The sequence below is a fragment of the Anser cygnoides genome, chromosome Z, assembly GCF_040182565.1.
Source record: "Anser cygnoides isolate HZ-2024a breed goose chromosome Z, Taihu_goose_T2T_genome, whole genome shotgun sequence".
Classification (NCBI taxonomy): domain Eukaryota; kingdom Metazoa; phylum Chordata; class Aves; order Anseriformes; family Anatidae; genus Anser; species Anser cygnoides.
The window spans coordinates 65,834,035-65,853,116 of NC_089912.1; the positions used below are offsets into that span (position 1 = coordinate 65,834,035).

The 19,082-nt window shown below is 40.8% G+C and overlaps 1 long non-coding RNA gene across 1 annotated transcript; it reads left to right on the plus strand.

The window, feature by feature from the left end:
- Positions 1-377: 377 nt before the first annotated feature.
- Positions 378-13,515, plus strand: LOC125180548 (uncharacterized). Its single transcript, XR_007159175.2, has 4 exons — positions 378-764; positions 5,559-5,642; positions 9,762-9,874; positions 11,642-13,515. It is a non-coding gene; the product is annotated as an uncharacterized lncRNA (long non-coding RNA).
- Positions 13,516-19,082: the final 5,567 nt, after the last annotated feature.

Here is a 19,082-nt window from a genome sequence, read left to right on the forward strand (position 1 = left end):
AGGAGCAGGAGCTAGATTGATGGCGTGTCAGACAGGTCTGGAAGAGACAGATTTGAGATTAAGTTGTGGATTCTCCTCCTGATTCTGCTCTTGAGGCAGAAGAGATGATGGATTTATGCATCACTGTTACTTTTATCCAGCCTAGAGAATGAAAGGTTGTTTGCTGTCACAGCGTGATTCACACATTTCCAAGGACCAGGCCTGGAAGACGCACTGTGCCTGTACATCGAGCAGTTGTGCCTAACTCACTTCTCACTTGAATGGACGTACTGGTTAACAATCTAACACTGGCTCAAAATCTTTAGGCATGTTTAAGAAAAGACTGCTCGCACCTCTCCTTCCCTGCTCCCAACACGTGCTAGTTCTGCTTTCCACTTTCTCCTCCAAATCCTCTTTTTCCTTTTTTTTTTTTTTTCTTTAACTTGAGGGGTGGATAAAGAGGCACTCACAGCCAGCCAGGAGACCCAGAGATACAGGAAATCTGACTGGCCAGCCGGCTACTCACTCTTGGCAAACAGGAAGGTTAAGCAAACGGGTTTGTGGGCCACGTGTGCACAGCCAGCCCCAATCTGAAATATAGCTGTTAGTTGCTTCCCCTAGCTCAGCACCACCTCTGAACCACAGCCCAATTCGTCAGCTCCTGACAGCTGAAATACTATCTCTGAGCTCCCCTGAGATTAATCCGAGCCCCGCTGCGCTGTCAGCACAGAGCCGCCCTGCCTGTCCCTGCTAGCTTCAGCCTGAACCCTTTGCGGTCCCTTGGGGTAAGTCCCATCCCAACCTAATCAGCTTCTCTTCACCAGACTTTTCCCCTTCCCTTCACAACTAGTGTCAAATCCAATCCAGGTGTGAGTACTTGAATTTCCCAGCTCTGCCAATGAACTAATGACCATGGGTGGGTACATGGGTGGGTACCATTTTTCATTAGTCCATCCCAACCTTAATGCAGAGATGCCTTCCCCCTAGGTCTAATCATGCAGCTCCTGCTTTGTTCTTTTCTTATTTTCTCCTTCCAAACCCAGTGCTAACAGGGCAATGAACTCGACCAGCTTGAACCTGCATCCTGTACAGTGACCTCTCGCAACAAGCTGGGGCAGGGGCTGCCTTCTTAACACACCCGTGTGAGATCTTTGGTAGCAAACTACAACCACCAGACAGGATAGAACTGTTTTACAGAGAGTACATAGCAGCATGCAAAACTGGCAGAGCTGAAAAGGGTTTTCCTATGTTTATTTTGCTGTTTGGAGAAAGAGAGGTTGGAGAAAAATGTAAGACAGTGGCCTTCCTAATCACAAAGGACAGGCAGGAAGGGAAGGACTCAAACAGTGCTTGAATATCACAGCCCTGATGGAGCTTTTCATGAAGGGGCATGAAAGGACCAGTCGAGCTGGGGTGCTGTGACTGGGGGAGCAGAAGAGAAGCCTGACTCTAATGGGATCCCCTGGCTGCTGAGGCAGTGGGTGCCATGCATGTGTGCCCCAGCCTCTGCAGTACAGAGTAGGCTGGAGGAATTACAGGTGAAGGACAGGCTGGTGAAGAAGGAGATTTTCTTTTTTTGTTTACTCATTGTAGCCTTGTTTCCAGCCTTGTAATGCAAAGACAGATTGTGTTTCTTCCTGAGTAAACTCTTACTCTGTCTTTATCCTTACATTCCTTTGGAGCTGGAGGTGGTCCAAGTGGGACTCTCAGATTTGGTGATTTTTTTTCTTTTCCGATAACTAATGCAAATACAGTACTGTGTACCATGCCTCTCTGGGGTGTTTGCACTGTGACATCTGTTCAGCTTCATAAAATACAAGGACCCTCCCTTGACTCCTTCAGTCTGAGTGAAATGGGAAGTGGCAAACCAGTTGCAGAAAACTGTGACTGGATATACACACACATATTGTTACAGGCCTCATACATTGGGAACTGGTCCTCGGCAGTCTGCAGGCACACAACCAAGCAGTTTACAAAGTTCTGAGGACATTGACACACAACCACAATACCTGCAAAAGTCATTTAGTGATTACATGACTGTGTGAAATTGCACCTGCATTTATACTGAAACCTGACTAGTGAGTGCGATGGTCAGTGTGACATGGATCTACAGTACGTGTATAAAAAGGCCAACAGCTTCCTAATTGCATGCATATGTAAATCAGGCTCTCAGGCCATATATTTTACACTGTAGTGCATTTTACCACAGACAGCTTTAAACTTTTGTTGCCTTGCTTCTCAATGTTGGGCCCAAAAGCGTTCTTTCATTCCCAAAAGAAGGACCATTGTGGGGAGCAAAAGTGATGTGAATCACTTTGGGAATTGAGGGTTTGCTTCTCTCTTCTCTTCCCTGTGTCCTGCCCCATCAGAAAGCTGCAATGGTTTTAACTTGCATCGGCCAGCAATGATCCCATAAAGATACTGAGATAGTTGTGGTCTGCTGCTGCACCTACCATCCAGATGTGTCGATTTCTCCCCATTAAGGCAAAGTGTAACATAAGTCCTATAAAAGTTATTCTGCTCTGATTTAGACAACGTTCTTCAGAAAGAAATCTGTATCTCTTTCATATCCCTGTAACTTATGAGGCGAAAAAGGAAACATAAATCAAACATATTTAAATGACCTGGATATGGGCCTCACTGGAAAAATCTAAAATGCTTCTGTGGCCACAGGAATAATTTTCACTTCATGTTTTTGGACTCCATAACACACCACCAAAAGCACTCAACATTGGGAAAGTAAGATCTCTTAATGGAAATATTATAGACTTGTAATTTGCTTAGGCGGCAGTTTCTGTAAAAAGATTTCTTGCTATTCTAAGGAAATGAAAAACGTATGTTTTGTTTTCATACAAAAAGCACAGCCGTTGACAGAGGAAGAGCAGTAAACAGTGAGCGTTACAGCAAAAGTCTTGGTGCAGTGCTATTTTAAGGAAGAAAGCATAGACTTCTCCGCTGAAAGGCAACTGCAGACCTTTATGGACATGAAGTTTAGCTTGAAGTGTAATGGACAACATAATCAATGTTAAATAAATAATAAAACTGGTTTAACTTTAGGATGGACTTCACTTTGGGCTTCACTTCTGTTGCCATTTTCACAAGGGTAAAACTTAAGTGGACATCTCTGAGTGAACAATACAGATTGTATTGCTGGTAAATCGGTAAAGCAGAAAGCATAGAGCTGTACACATTGAACTAGATTTTCAAATACATCAGGATGTGCCAGATGAGTTAATATATACAGAATCAGACATTTTTCTGTTATTAAATACTTTACTTCCCTGTGAAATAATGAATCCCAAGTAGGTATGCCCACCATTAAACAGTTCTGTGGAGAAGACTTTTAAACAGTGATAAGTGATTTGAGGTGTAAATCTCTCTACCACCTCTACCATCACTGAGGTGTAGTTCTCTCTAAATATCTCTTTGAACAACAGGATGTTCAAAATGTTTCAAGCATCTGCATTCAAAAAATCATGATCTTTGATCTTTAATTTTATCTCATTTCCAACACCCCAAAATGGAGTCACGCAAAGTGATTATTTTGTACCAACAAACTTGGGTTTCAGTTCTTTGCAAGCTCTAACTGTGTTGGTTAGATCTGAAAGTAAATCTCTTTGCAAAGTTTCAGCAGGTCCAGATCAAGGGTTTGGGTTTGGTCTAGAGTATAGAAAGTGGCCCAGCTGAAAGTCTTGGAAAATAACTGAAACACGCCCAAGGTCAGAGTGCTGGTGAGGATCCAGGTCTTTGATTCTGTCTCCTCTCTAATTTAAGCCCTGTATTTGATGACTTTTCTCAGAATAACAAAGGCTGAAGGCTAAATGGTCCTGTGGTCAAGCCTGGAAAGTAATATATATATATATGACATGAAGAGCTTATGTTCATCATATTAGGAATTTAGACTGATTTCTGCCATTTTTAAGTAGCTGCAGAGAATGCTGCTGTGTCAGGAAAATGGGCCAAGGAAAGAACTGCACTGTATCTCTAATAAAGTTTACCTGACAGCTAAAAATCAGCTCAGGTGGGGATTACCTAACTGTAATGTTCTCAGTTAACAGTGAGTACACTCATGTAAGACAGCTAATGGTTTTAAACACCACCTTGCTCACACACCCGCACAGCCCTCAGTGGTGTTTTGGAACACTTTCTGGTGTGCCTGCCCTCCTGCCAGGGCTGCTCTGATGATGACTCTCCCAGTTCACACACGCACGGTGCCTGGCTGAAGACATATGGGACGAGCTGACCGGCCGTGTGAACTTTTCACGGTGGTTTCTGTGATGTCTGGACCCTCTGGAATGCAAAAGATTCCTATTTCACCAGTGTACCATGACTTGCATTTTGGGCAGAGAAACATGTAAATATAATTAGGGAGCTGGCAGCTAAAATTCCCTTTAAAAAGGCAGTCAACATCTGTGGCTTTCATTTCTATTTTATTTGGGACAGATTAATCTGATACTGCTCGAGACAAACTTGCCTATTGCCTTAAGAATTTGGGAGTTTTCCAGCAGACTGTCTATGGGTTGTGTGTGCCTGTCTGTCCAGAATAAAGGTGAAGCAAGAACTGTATGATTTTTACTCTGTGAGCAGCCGTAAGAGGCTGTGTGTTTAGTTTTCTTGTGTTTTCCCTCCCAAGTATCAAGATACGCAGTTTTTAAATACCTACCATCAGCAGGGTCCAGGCTTTCGTAACTCAAAAAATGTGTGTTTCTCCCTGCCGAGGTTATGGGCTGAGGAGAGTAGCCCTGCTCTGGCAGCCGTCCCCCATCTCTATCGACGTTGCTGTTGTCTGTGGCCATGCCACAGTGAAGCAATGTAAGGCCAACAAGGTATTGACCGCCTTTTGGGTAGGCATGACAAGATGCAGAGCCTCAAGAGGTCTTAAGGGAAGGAAAGGCGGACTGACAAAGCACCACGTCTGTGGCTGAAAGACACCGATTCCCTCCTGTAGTTAGACAGACATAGCTATCTAATTTTGCTAGAAACTACAGACAGGGAATTCTGTTTCCCCCATGGTCAGGCAGTAAAAGCAAAGTCCTGGAGTCACTGACTTTTATGTAATATGAATACACTGGAACTTGTAAGGACCCTAAAAGCAGTTCTCCAAGGCCAGCTTCTGGAACCAAATAGGGATTTACTGCTCTGTCTGCGATGGGGGAGGAGTAACACAGACAGATTGATTTCAATGCGTGAGGAATTTCTGTTTATGGAGCCTGTGATTGCATTGAAGGGACAGAGAGGCTTTTCTAAATTGCTTTTCCAGAACATCAAGGAAGGGCTTTAATGTGCACAATGGGGGTATACTAATTTATCTTCAGTCTCTTGCAAAGCACTTCTCCCTGGGCTCTGGAAACCAGCCTGCGAGAACCTTTTTATGGCTGGTGCCAGCAATGTGCATCGACACCCCCAAAACACAGAAGAGTGACCTTCCCTTATTTCTTCTCCTTTTGTTGCTTAATACTTTCCCTTTTTATGGCACTATGTATAGAAATGCCATGCCTACTCTGTTTTATTTAATCTTTAAAATCCATTTTCCCTTTCCATTTGTAAATTCTGCACACGTCTTATGTCTGCATCCCTAGGTCTTAATGCTGACTGTAGGTGATGGATCAGCTCCAGCTTGCTAGTTCATTTGGGAGTGTGCACAGCTACTGACTATGGCCAAGGTTAGTTTCTCAAGTAATTGAACCACAACCTTTTGTTCTGCTTCAATGTTTGTGTGGCTTCAGCTAGCAAAGGCCTATGGCAGACCATGCTCACCAGTACGCAGGCATCAGCTTAATAGCAGCAGCCCACAGGCTTTTTTCAGGGCAACACGTGCAGTGATTACACAGACAGGCTATGGGAAGAAAGCAAAAGACTTGTAAAAATGGTAAGGATGTATGGTTGTGTGGATCTATTTTTTTCTCTATAGTAGTAGTAGTATTTTCAAAAGAATACCTCCAGCAAGAGGGAATGAGAAATCAGAGGAGGAAAAGGAGGAAATTGGACAGAGTGGAAAAAATATAGAGAAAGAAGAGACAAGGAGCAACAAAGAAAAGCCATGAAACATTAATAGGTGGAAAAAGGAGAAGAAAAATTTGGAAAGGACCCATTTGGAAAGCAGAACAACAACAACAACAACAAAAATAAATAATAAATGTTGAAGCTGTGTTCAGTGCACACTTATGAACTGAGATGTCATTTATATTTTGGTGAGTATTATTTGTTCTTTCACACCCAGAAAACAAACTCCCACACCCACTTCATAATATATTCTCAATGTTAGCTGGATACAGCTATACTCACAAACAGGCAGCAGTAAATTTCTGTTCATGCATGTACATAAAAGAAAAAAAAATGTATGTTTTCTGCTTTTGCTGACCTGCGTAAATGTTAATTAAGTTATAAAGCAAAAACACAAACATTTTCAACCTTCCCTCTCAAACTCTTATTTGAAGTTCGGGTTGATTATGGTGTGTTCTTAAACCAAACATACACACAGCTCAAAAACGCACGGGCAGCCCAATTTTTAGGACAGAATTCTACATCTTTCCTCTTTTTCCTTGGTAGTAAGGCCAGCATAAAGAGTTCCTATTGCGCACTCCACCCCGAGACTTGGGTTTATAGCTCACAGTTTCCATATCTGAGCTGATACAATTGCTTGGGAGGCCATGCTGTACATATTTTTGTGGTATTTATAGAAATTATATGGTAACACTCTCCCTGGTTTTCAAAGACAGAATGTTCTTTCACTCCAATGTGGAGGTTTTACAGGAGTATGACCTTTGTGTTTTTGTAACTGATCTAGATCAGGGTTATCATTAGCTTAAGGGTTTCAAAACACTCTCTCTCCACCTCTTCTCCTCCTCTCAGGCCACCAGCAGTCTGCAAAACCTTGCATCAGCCACAGAAGAATCTTTTATTTGAGGCTGTGCTGTTACATTTACTCAACAACAGAATTTTGTCAAGCTGCCCTAGCCAATATTCCACCCATTCTGAATATCTTGCTGGGATTACAAATTTAGGAAATCCTGATCTAGACCTAAACTTCTGAGAAATTTCTTTTCATTGACACAAAAAGAAAACACATTTCAGTGAAGTTTAAAATGTAATAAGAGAGGTTTTCCAAGGTTATCTGGTTGTGCTCATACATTTTTATTATTGCTTAAAAAAACATTTACAGAGCATTCAGAGCATAATAGCATCATTATCATGTATTCCTGTCTCCCAGATTGTTAATCCTCCAAGACAGAGGAGGTTGTGGTGGAGGGATAGGGGCAGATTCCAGCCAAATGGGAAGGACACAGAGTAAAGTTAATCACAGTACCAGAATAGCAATGATTTCATCAATGACCTCGGTATGAACATGAAGTTTCCATTCAAAATCTGCTTCAGAAACATCAGAGTTTATAAATACAAAACTAGCTATCATGTTCAGATTGACAGTCCCTCACATGGCTTTTCCTTCTATTAAAAATTTATTCATGATTTTTTATGTTAATCCTGTTTAAGGGTAACAACATTACTGTATCTATCCACCTACTACTGCAAAAGTGCTGTACCTATTATTTGCAAATAATAAAAAAGAGATAAATATCTAAAAAAATGTAATGATGAATGGATGTTTACTCTTATAAGTGTCTACCATGAGTATTCAATCTCATCATAGGTGTAGCCTGCGTCACAGAATTCCCTCAGTTAATCTTTCACCCAGCCCCATACAGCTCACCTGAAAGGCACCCATCTGCTCCTGGCAACTCCTTCTTGAGCTGGTGCTGAATTCTGGAGGCCAGAAACCACTGTGCTCTTAATGCCCCACCACATCAGCCTGAGATATGAATGTAATTTACAGCCACTCCAAGCTCCTCTTTCATCACATAAAGAAGGCTTTATATAAATGAAACTGAGTTCCAAATGCATAAATAATGAAAATTGTACAGGTACATGAGGTCGGCTATAGCTACATGGTGAGCTGGATGGGAAAGCCCAGCAGCAAACTGTTCTGTCCACCCCTGAATATCCTACCCAATTTAGCCTGGTAGATAGTGGGAATTTATTACCAGCTTTGGGATTTTGCTCACATTTTTCTGACCTTTAGGGCATGCTCAAGAGTCTGCTTCTGCTTTCTTAGGTAATTAATGGGGGAAGTGATGAGGTCTGGGCTCCGGGAATGCAGTGTGTCTTGAGCAGTGATGGCTTGTATAAATAGATTAAGTGACAGACAGAAGCTTTCTTTTTTCTGTTTGTCTACAATATAACAATTCTCATACACAGGCTTGCATATATATCTAGGTATATTCATTAAAACATAGTCTTTAAAAAGACCAGTCTGTGATCAAAAACCTTAGAAAAACTGAATCACTTTGCTGTGGCAGTCCTCTCTGACACAGTGCCTGGGAAGAAATCATGGGCTGGGAGAGAAAGAGTGAGGGAGAGAGGCAGAATGTTAAATCAACAGTGGGAGACACAGAGGCAAACAGAGAAAAGAAAACACAGGCCATGGAAGAGGGCACAGAGGTGAAGGGGAGCTGTAAAGGCAAAAAAGTCCAGACAAAGAGAGAGCAAATGGGATGGAGACTGCGAGACAAAAGGTGCGGGGGAGGGATAAGGGAGAGAAGGAATGGGAGAAACCTATTCCATCAGTTTTTGTCATTTACTAATGGAAACGTCTTAAAAAACCTGATGGATGCACGGTCCTCTCAAAAATGTGCACGTGTTCCATGGGAAGATTTGAACGCAGGGCATTTCTTTGCATGCCTGGCTATGAAGCCCAGATTGTCCTCTGATCAGTGAAGGGAACCGTCAGCATAAATGATGTTTAATGGCTGCTCTTGACATTAGAAAAGATTGCCCTCACTTCTGATTTATAGCCCCAAGGGGACAGTCTATGAAAGAATCTTACACACTGAATCTCCAGTTTGACACTGCCCCAATATTCAATAGAAATATTTCATGTTCTTCATGTATTCTTTCTTTTTATGGATTTCATTTCATCTCAGAGCAATAAAATCTTAGGATATGTTCCTACTGATTAAAATTTAAATTAGATAAAAATTGATCTTATTGATTATCTCTGTCTCAATGTGCCATTACCTAGAGATTTGATGAGAAGCATTTGCTCCCTTTTGCACATCTTTAGATCACTTTAGTAGCAGAGAAAGGAAAATCTTAGATCAGTACATGTGCATAAAGTAAAAAGATTGAGGAGTATGACTGTATTGTGATACTTCAAATTAGACATAATATGCATATAGCTACAGGTTTTAGCTACTTGTCTGATATTTATGCACTTCAGTCCTTTCTCATATCTGTAATCCCTTTTGTTTTACTAGAGCTATTTGCGTGAGAATAAGCTATCTGAGTAAGTAAATGTTTCCAGGATTGGCCCCTAACTGCTTTTAGTACGGTTATCAACACTGGCCATCTGTGTTTTTTCATTTTAATTCCATAATTGAATGCTTGCCCTTTGAGAATTTCAAGGACCAGGAAGCAGCAATAAACCTCTTTTGCAGCTTCAAACCAAATACTCCAACAATTATAATTTGATGGGAAATGTAGTAAAAAGATTTTTTTTTTTGACAGAGCAATTTATAAATATAATTTAGTTTTGCTAACAAGAATTATAACATTTCTGTGCAAAGATGTGGCTTGCTTGGCTGTGTGCTTAACCATTTTTGAGCTGGTCTCTTGAGATGCAACCTAAACAAATAGCAAGTACATAATCAGATAAGTAGGTCTGCATTAATGGTACATTCTGATTTGGGATTATTAGTGTTTTCACTCACTTTTATTTTGTTTTACAGACTGTAAATCCAAGCCTGTATTTTGTAGTTGGTAAGTAAGGAAAATTAAAAACCACAACCAATGAAAAGCAGCGGTCCAATCTGCCATCTATACTGGCATGGCTGGAATGCTGGTAAGGATACAGTCACCATCTTACGATTCAGCGCTTACTCAGCTTTTGTTAACTTTCCCATGATTAGTTTTAATAATGAGATAAAACCTAAGGATCCAATCACCGTACTGGTTTTAAAGTCACTGGGAGCTGTAACTGTGTATATGAAAGCAGATATGGCTACAAGACCAGATACCTACTTAACATTAGCTGAAGGAAAGAATGAGATGTATGGATAGATTCTTACTTACAAGGCAAGTAAAGCAGTGAAAATGTAATTGGATCTGCTTTAAAGGAACTTTACACACAATAAACAGCATAAATCACCCCTATAAATGTAAATGAAAATACAATTATTATATTACATCCAATTGGCACAAAATTAAGATTTGTAATTTTCCTCAGAATTCTTGACTAATAATCTTCCTCTTGAAATAAAAAAGTTGAGGCTAATAAAAGCAATTCCCATGTACAGCATGAAACCTGCAAAGCAGATCTCTGTGCTAATACTTTTACCTTCAGACCAAGATCAAATTTACAATGTAGACTGTTCCCTAACTGTCCAGGAGAGGAAAAAGCCAAAAAGCATAAGGAATGATAGGTCGTATATTTATTTATTTATTTATATTTTTCAGGCGTTAACTGCAACATAGTTAAGGATTTATTTATTTTTTTTTAATAAATTACTCAGTCATGACATTTATAAAGAACATCACACTCTTTGCTAGCTTTCTGATCTAGTGAAGCATAAAGCCATTCCTAGTAGACCCATGCTTCTTTGAATACTGGCTGTATAGGACAATACATGCTACTTTGCAGATTCAGTTCTCCTAAATACCGATGGCAATCTCACTCCATCATGAACTGAACTGAGGCTTAAAAGCCTGTTGACGTGGCAAGGATTCAATTTAGGTTGATACAGCTTTCATGCACGGATACATATCATGTAATCTCACCTCCTTGCAGGCAGAGAAGGAATTTGGACAGGCATTTTCTAGTATGTAGACAGACAAAGGGGCTGTCCCGATTCCTAAATCAAGTTAAAGTAAACAAATTGAATATACATCAGGAAGATTTGGCTGTGCTTATATTAACATTTTGGTTTGGTGTGGTTGAGAGTGAACCTCCAGTCACGTTGGCTTGATCTGCATGCAGAGCAGCTCTGGTCCACATGAATTAGATGTAGAAGAATCTCCATTACAAATTCTCATTAAACATGCTCCACGTTCTTGTGGGATTACATGGGTCTAAGTCAACAATTTGTACTTTGGAGGTCTTCGAAACACCTGTGTTGGGGATGCTTTGCTCAGGGGAATAGACTGAATGATGTCTGAAGGAAAAACGCACAGCTGCTTGCAGTGTAAATACAGGGGCCTTAGCTCCAGCTGCTCTCATCCTCCCTCAAGCACCAAATGGTTTGGTGAAATAGACACAGGTCATTACCATCCTCATTTAGAAGATGTCTCTCACTGAGACCTTCAATTCACTTATATAATATGCATTTTTTACAGACGATGAAAAGGGATGGTTTGATATACTCTGAAGGACATCTGGGGAAGGTCAGGTTCCTGGAACTTTCAGCAAAGTCTTGGGAGGGAATGATGCTGATGAAAACAGAGGTCGAGGGAAGTTCAAAAGCTGCATGCAAGTCATGTCAGAAATAAAAGTAAAAAATAAAAACAGAATTCAAAGACAAGACTGCCATTCACAAAGGAATTGCTGGTTCAATTATTTACCTTAACAGAGATTTTCAAAGCAAAGAGACCTATTTTCTCTCTCCATTAACAGCAGTGCTGCAAAAAAAAACCTCTCAAAGCACAGGACATATTGAAGGATGAATTCAGTACCAGAGGCTGTCATCTTCCCCAGTAGGCATCTCATTGCAACCAGCTACCATTTCTTTGCAATGCAACCTTTGAAGAACAGATTTTCCTGATAAAGTCACTGTGTGGCCCCCAGCACAAGAAGGACATGGATGTATGAGTCCAGAGGAGGCCATGAGGATGCTCAGAGGGCTGGAGCACCTCTCCTATGAAGACAGGCTGAGGGAGCTGGGGGTGTTCAGCCCGGAAGAGAGAAGGCTCTGGGGAGACCTCACAGCGGCCTGCCAGTGCCTAGAGGGACCTGCAGGAAAGCTGGGGAGGGACTCTTTGTCAGGGGGTGGAGTGGTAGGAAAAGGTGATCTGAGCTGAAACTTGGAGTTTCAGTGAGACAAAAAGAGGTATATGAAACTTATTCCAAAAGTCAGAATAGCAGAGGCTGAGACTTTCCAGCAGGAATAAAATTCTGGATAAGGAACAGATATAGTTCCATCTAATGACAGAAAATAAAAACCTCCATCTAAAATATTTACAATGAATACATTTAATATATCATGTAACAATCAGGTTCAATTATGGGGCTACTCTAAGGGCAACTCTATAGAGAAAATTATGTTTCAGAGTATGGAAGGCAGAAAGTGGTTTATGATAAAACTGGAAAGGGCACCTAGTTCTTTTTGATGCCATGGCAGAAAATGATGGTTTACAAGATATTTTGTGAACTCTCATATGCATAAATGTTCTTAAAACTCTTCCTTTCTTTGAATTTTCAAAACAGAAGCCTCTTGCTTTCATGAATGATTGCAGAAACAAATGCTGAGAAAATCCATTAAAAATTATTTTAAGGTACTTGGTATTTACTCAGTTCCAACAAGTACCAACTATCTAATGCTCACAGAAAAAGTGTTTGGTGTATCCATCTGTCTCCACTCTTCAGTATCCAACTGCAGCCACACTTTTGTTATCCAACTACTAAAAAGGGAATTGACAACATCCTTACTGCTAATGTCTATACAGGTTTTTTTTTGATTTGTTTTGTTTTTTCAAAATATATTTTTCTTGCTCTAAAATTACAAAATGAAATAAAATGGCAGGCAAGTACCCAAGTAAACAATTCTATCTTAATTATTGTCTGTGCTTTATTATTACATTTTATTGTAAATAGTTTCATTCCTTACAGTAACAATTTCTACCCGAGGCTGCAGTTTCTTGGCTTTTATTTTTAAACGCACTTAAAAGTTAATTAATAAAGTGTATCCATATCTCTCAGTAGTTGCATTTTTCCTTCCAGGGCAGCAGAAGGAAATAACTAGCAACTGACTAGAAACAAATGTTGACTTTTTATATTTAATGATGTTTATTCAACCTGAAAGCTAGAGGAAATGGAAGCAGCACCAGACTGTCAGCTGGGCTCTCACAGTCATGGCCTGCAAGAACTGAATTCTATGCCCAGGGCAAAAGCTATCCGGATATGGTGTCGGGCTCTGTATTTTCTCAGAGGCTGGTGCCACCAGACCAGATCTGACCTTCCTGCATAAATTGGAACACTTTCTAAAAAGGCGTTCTATTCTCATTTCTTATACAGCAGTTCAGATCCAGGCAAAGTTTAAAACTGAAAGAACTGGTATAACTGAATCCAAATCTGGACCTCCTGTATATTGAAAGACAACCGTAAGACACTCCAAGATATTGCTAGACTTCTAGGATCTCTGTACACCATCCGCTATAACAACCCCTAGTGTCAGCGTGATTGTTAGTGGATTTATGAATGGCTTGTCACCTCTCAGCACAAACTCGATCTGCCTGAAATGTGAGCACACCTAACCTGGTGACAACAGCACAGCCGCCTCATGGTGTTAGCATGGTGATGCACAAAGGAGTGCATTGCTGGGTGTCTCTTGCATTCTGCTTTCCACTTAGCCACTAATACACTCTGGAAGGGCTCCAAGCCTGTAGTGGACTGATGTCCCACTCCCACGATCATGACCATTCATTTTGTTTAGTCTTTTTGCATTCTTTCAGCGCCTACATTCTCAGCAACTTTAAAGAAAATGACTGCTCCTTGAGTGTCTTCATTCCCAGATGCCAACTCTCTGAGGAAGAGAATAAAAGAGGTTCACACAGCAATTCCTGGGAGATAAAACTCCCCTCTCCTCCATACCACAGTCTGGTGAGCGGGACAGTGTTGCTGATACCAGACCTATCTGTCTGCCCCAGATCTCCACCTGGAAGGGAAGGACAGGCAGAGGAACAAGTCTCAATGGTTCTTAGGAAACAAAGACTCATGGTATGATTGGTGTAATGGGAAAGCAGAACATGGGTTTGTGGTGAGAGCATGCTGGGACTTCTGCTGTACGTGTTCCTCTGATTGGGAAAGGAGGGTGAGATTTGGCCTGGACTCAGTAGTGGACACATGAATCCACAATGGGTCATGAAAAGTGCTTGAGCATGTAGGAAGGAAGAGGGGGATAACCCAGCTAGTGACCACCATGACATTTTGACATTACCCTCGCACAGGGTGATGTGATCCTGTGAGTTGTTCCAGGCCAGCAAAACTATTTCTTCCCTCTAGGCTAAAGGAATCTGCTGAACAGACTGACTGAGTCTTCTCTGGTGGTAGGCAATGAAATGCCTGAGACTGAACACTCAAGTGACAGAGCACGCACATAATATAGAACTGTGAGAGTGGAGGAAGTTTCAGCCATAGCATTGTAGAGATATGCAATACTGGTCCAGCTCTGCAAAACGTGGCTTTAGCTTTTTTAACCTTGATGTGCCAAACCCATATCTCATCAGTTCATGGAACTGTGTCCTTGGATCCATATCCATAATCTTCGATATAAAACTGCATTCCTCTGTGATCTTTTGGCTTGTCACGATCTCTAAGAACTGGTACAATATATCAAAGGCTTACTCTCACTCCTTTGTTTGCTACATATTTGGTGGTAATTAGCTGCTTCATTTGTAGAAGTCCTTTCACAAAGCCTCTCTGCTGGAGCAGGATTACATAAGATTTATATCTGTCCTTGTGCAAAGTGCAGAAATCTCCAAGGTCTGCACACTAAATCGCAGAGTCTTAACCTTGGATCCCATCCCAATTTCCAACCCTTTGATATTTTTTTCTTATGATAGAGGATGTACGCTATAGCCATCTCTGAGAAGTAAAATGGAAGGTCTGATGCTCGTTTACTACAACTCCAGCAGAGGCAGGGGGCTTTGAGTACAAATATGAATCAGTTCCAAACAAGCTGTTAGTTTCTTCTTTTATTAAGAAGTTATGATTTATAAATACAAAAGAAAGATCTTAATGCCTCAAAATAAATGAAGAATCTTAGAACAAAATTATGGTATGAAAGTCTCTGTATCAGAGGAAGCATTTTTAAAAACAAAACAGATGACTGACATAGTTTTGTTTTTTTCTGGAGATGTAAGTGAAACTTCTGTTTCAAAAGCTTGAAGAGCAACAACAAAGATAGAATTTATATTGGATTTTGCACCACCACCACAAAATCAGCAGCAGAAATTGTGTCACAGGAATACAGCGTGGGACAGAGCTGAAGTTTCAGCTTGCAGATGCCAAGTACTTTAAGAAATCTTGTAAGAAGCAAGACCAAAAAAAAAAAAAAAACAGTTAGGAAATGCCATTTGCAAGGTGCTTGGTTTCTCTGTAATGCAAATAGTCATATAAAATATGCAGGAATGTGGATTTCTTCGTTTTGAATGGGAAGAGGAAATTGATTTACAAGTCCTGAATGGAAGAGAAACCTTACAGCAAGAGCAGAGACAAAGCAACTCTTGGCATGGTGTGGAGTATATATGGCACATAACTGCCTCTGCCTGTGGGAACTGCTTTGACTTTTGTGCTATTACAACATAATCAAGGTGCTCTCCAGCATAATTGAATACTAGGGTTTTACTCTTTAGTGATCTGCAGATTAGTATAATCTTCGTGGTTATTCTCGGGCAACTGGCCTTTCAGGACTTTCCGTGGTGGGCCTTCAAAGAGACCTTTATATTTGCAGAGGGGTTGGAGTCAGCTCTCTGCAGTGTGTGCTTTGCCTGGCCTCTGGCAGTCGGTTAGCTTCACGCAGACGTTGCCATCAGGATTTACAGATGGCTTAAACCCTCAAGCTTGCAGGGAAGTCTCTGGGTTGTGCAGAGGCTGGGAAACAAGGGATTTCCTCACGAGTGATCTTGGTCCCCAGTTGTTCCTGGAGCATCTATTGGGCCAAGCAGTGAGAAAATCTTCCTTTTGCTTGTGAAAGAAAGGGGAAAATTGGAATGAACCAAAACTCCGAATTTTCACAGCTCCATGCAGGAATGGCTGTGAAGGTGAGATACTATCTTAGAAAAAATAAAATAAAATAAAATAAAATAAAATAAAATAAAATAAAATAAAATAAAATAAAATAAAATAAAATAAAATAAAATAAAATAAAATAAAATAAAATAAAATAAAATAAAATAAAATAAAATAATAAAAAAGCAGGGAATGCTCCAGAAAAACATTTCATTTATGGTAATCTGAAATACACCGTTTTGATTCTGAGATAGATTTTTAACAAAGCTTTACTTTTTACCTACAAAAATCTTCTCGCCTATTTGGAGTGTTGTCTTTCTGCTTGCAGAACTTTTCTATAAGAAGAAAAGAAACACTTTTTCCTTTTTAAATTATTCACATAGACGCACTGCCATTTTAGGCACGATTTGTTTGTGTGGGGAGTGTGTAATCCTCTTTTGTTGTTTCCATGGACTTGTGCTTTGAAAATAATTTTAAAATGAAATACGTTATGGGATAATTCTGCGGATGAGTCTCTGTGGGAAAGCTGCATTAGATCATCAAGCTCACTGCCTTGCAGCTCCAAGCTGTGGTCCCCACAGCGAAGATGTATAAGATAGTAAACTTACATTGCACTGGATGTTAGTGAAAGGGCCAAGAAATGATTTTTCTCCTAGTTAAACCTACAGAATGCACATTCATATCAAAGCAAGCACAAATTTCCATAATAATGTGAGAAAGTGAAAGGAAAAAAGAGGATTTTTACTCTTTGTAGTTAAGAAGGATTGCATTAATTCCTTTTGTATATCCCAGTGGCTAAAGCTAAACTGAAAAAAAAACATATCCAGAGGCAGATAATGTCCTTCGTCTCATACGGATAGAAGAGTAAACTACATTTCTGGAGGGCTGTTCGCCTTCCTAACCAGACACGTGCTCAAGCTCTGATCCTTTCAGTTCCACCCAGGTAAGGCTGCTCTTTAAGGGTGGCTCCCCAATGTCCAGGTGATCTCTGCTGCAAAACTCCTGAAGAATGTAACAACAGTGACACAAACAGCCTATTTCTGCTCCTATGGTAGAGGAGGAATATAGAGATTTATGAGTCCCGGCCGATGGCAGCCCAGCCTTGCAGTACCTCCTGCCATGGCAAAGCAGGGCTCGGTGGCGCAGAAAGGAGCTGGCAAAACAAGTGAATTGCTGTGCGATTTTTCTAGAAATATTACCTGGGACCATAAAGAGGTCCCACAAGTGTCATAGACTCTGTGGGACTGGGACTGGGACTCCATGCAGAAAGGTGTGAAGAGGATAATGCGGATGTAAAAGCCACAAGGGAGAAGGAAGACTGATGGAGGCAAAGGAAATATCCATCTAATAAGTGAAAGTTGAAATAATCTAGAAAATTCCCTGCAACTGTTTCTGGACTTTTCTTGTCTAGCCTTTAAAAGATCACTTCAGAGGAAAACAAATCCCTAGACAGATTGTCCTCTCTCTCCAGGTGTCACCTCAGTTAAGAGCTTTGTCTGAGCAGCTCCAGTTGTGACTTTCTTCAGTCTTCATTATTTTCCTCCGCTGTCCCTGTTCCTCTTACACATCAGAAGGCCCATTGCTGGTGTTACACAAGTGACACCGGAACAGGAAAGGAGAAAAATTCCCCACTGGGTGAAATGTGTCATGCTGTGAACTGAGACACAAGAGAGGCATCAAGTAACTCTGTACTGTGATAACAATTTTTTTAAAAAAGAAAGTGCTCTGGCGGAAGCAGATATAAAACACACTTTTTAACTATCTCTCATTTGTTACCACAGAGATTCCTGCATTTTGGGGGGACATCTCTCACAAAGTGTGAAGAAAATATTTTCCCGTAAGCAAAGAACTGCCCATGAAAAAAAGCATGCCTCAAAATCTAAAAATAAACTTTATTTAAATTGTTCTTCAGTAAAAAATAACAGCCAGGATTAGTGAAACAAACTGTATCCAGGTTGGAAGCAATCAGACAAGAACAAGTCCAATGAGGGAAGACAATATGCAGAACTTGGGGCGCACAGAACAAGTTTACGCGGCTTGCAATATGGCAGGGAAGTGATGAACCTGTTCAGGAACGTGATTTCCTTTGCAAATGATTTCTAAGCGGAGATGTGACTGGCACTTTGTGTACTACAGGAGGCAGTAGCCAGAAGCAGCAAAAAAAAAAATTAACAATGCCAAGTAAGATAATTAGCAGATGCTATCAAGGCAGTAGAGTGATAAGGTGTGGTTGAAGACATCTTTAAGCCACTTCCAGGCCTCTCCCTTCTGGAGAAGCAGCAAGGAAAGCACAGGTGGTTTCATTACACCCTCACTGTGGTGGGCAGCAGCTCCAAGTCACAACTGGCAGCAAGCACCCCAGCTTTTCCAGGAGAGGCTGAGCAGAAGACAATATTCTCTTCCTCTCCCACCCTCTTTGCATGCCTGTGGTACAAAGGGTTGGAGGGAGATGGGACAGGCACGTCACACAGCTGACATGCTAATACTTAGATTTTGACTTTGCTTTTGTGTGTTGGATATGCTCCACCTTCCGCCTCTTGCAGATTAGATCATCTCCATTTTACTAACAACTTTTGTTAGCTCACAGGTAGCATTTGTTAACTACAGGTTTCAAAGAATGGTTCTTACCCTGTAGACAGATAGTAGTGGCACAGGTGGCTATCCCAGAGCTTTATGCATGAGATCTCCTGACTCCGAGTCTTGTGATGTGCCTGAAGAGGCACAAAATTACATAGGAGTGTTTTGAACCAGAGGCAGTGCCCTGCAGTTGGAGAGGAACCCAAAAGGGAGCTCAGAGAAAAAAAAGATGAAAGTGCAGTCTTCCATTAAAGGAGACTAACCTAGAGGGCAGTCAGGACCTGTAAGGCATCGGTCTGGTTTAACAAATTTAAGCTAGCTGCCACTACAAAGCCCGAAGTCTTTATCCTGGACCACAGTTTATGAGATGGTGAAAAACACTTCTCTGGGAACTAGTAAATACTGTATTTCCCAGTCCTCAAGAAATGAATGTTTTATCATACTGTAGCCAAAATATATTAACTGTTATTAAGGTGTTGTATGTGACATGCAAACATACTGAAAAAAACATCTTTGTGATATTCTGGCATTA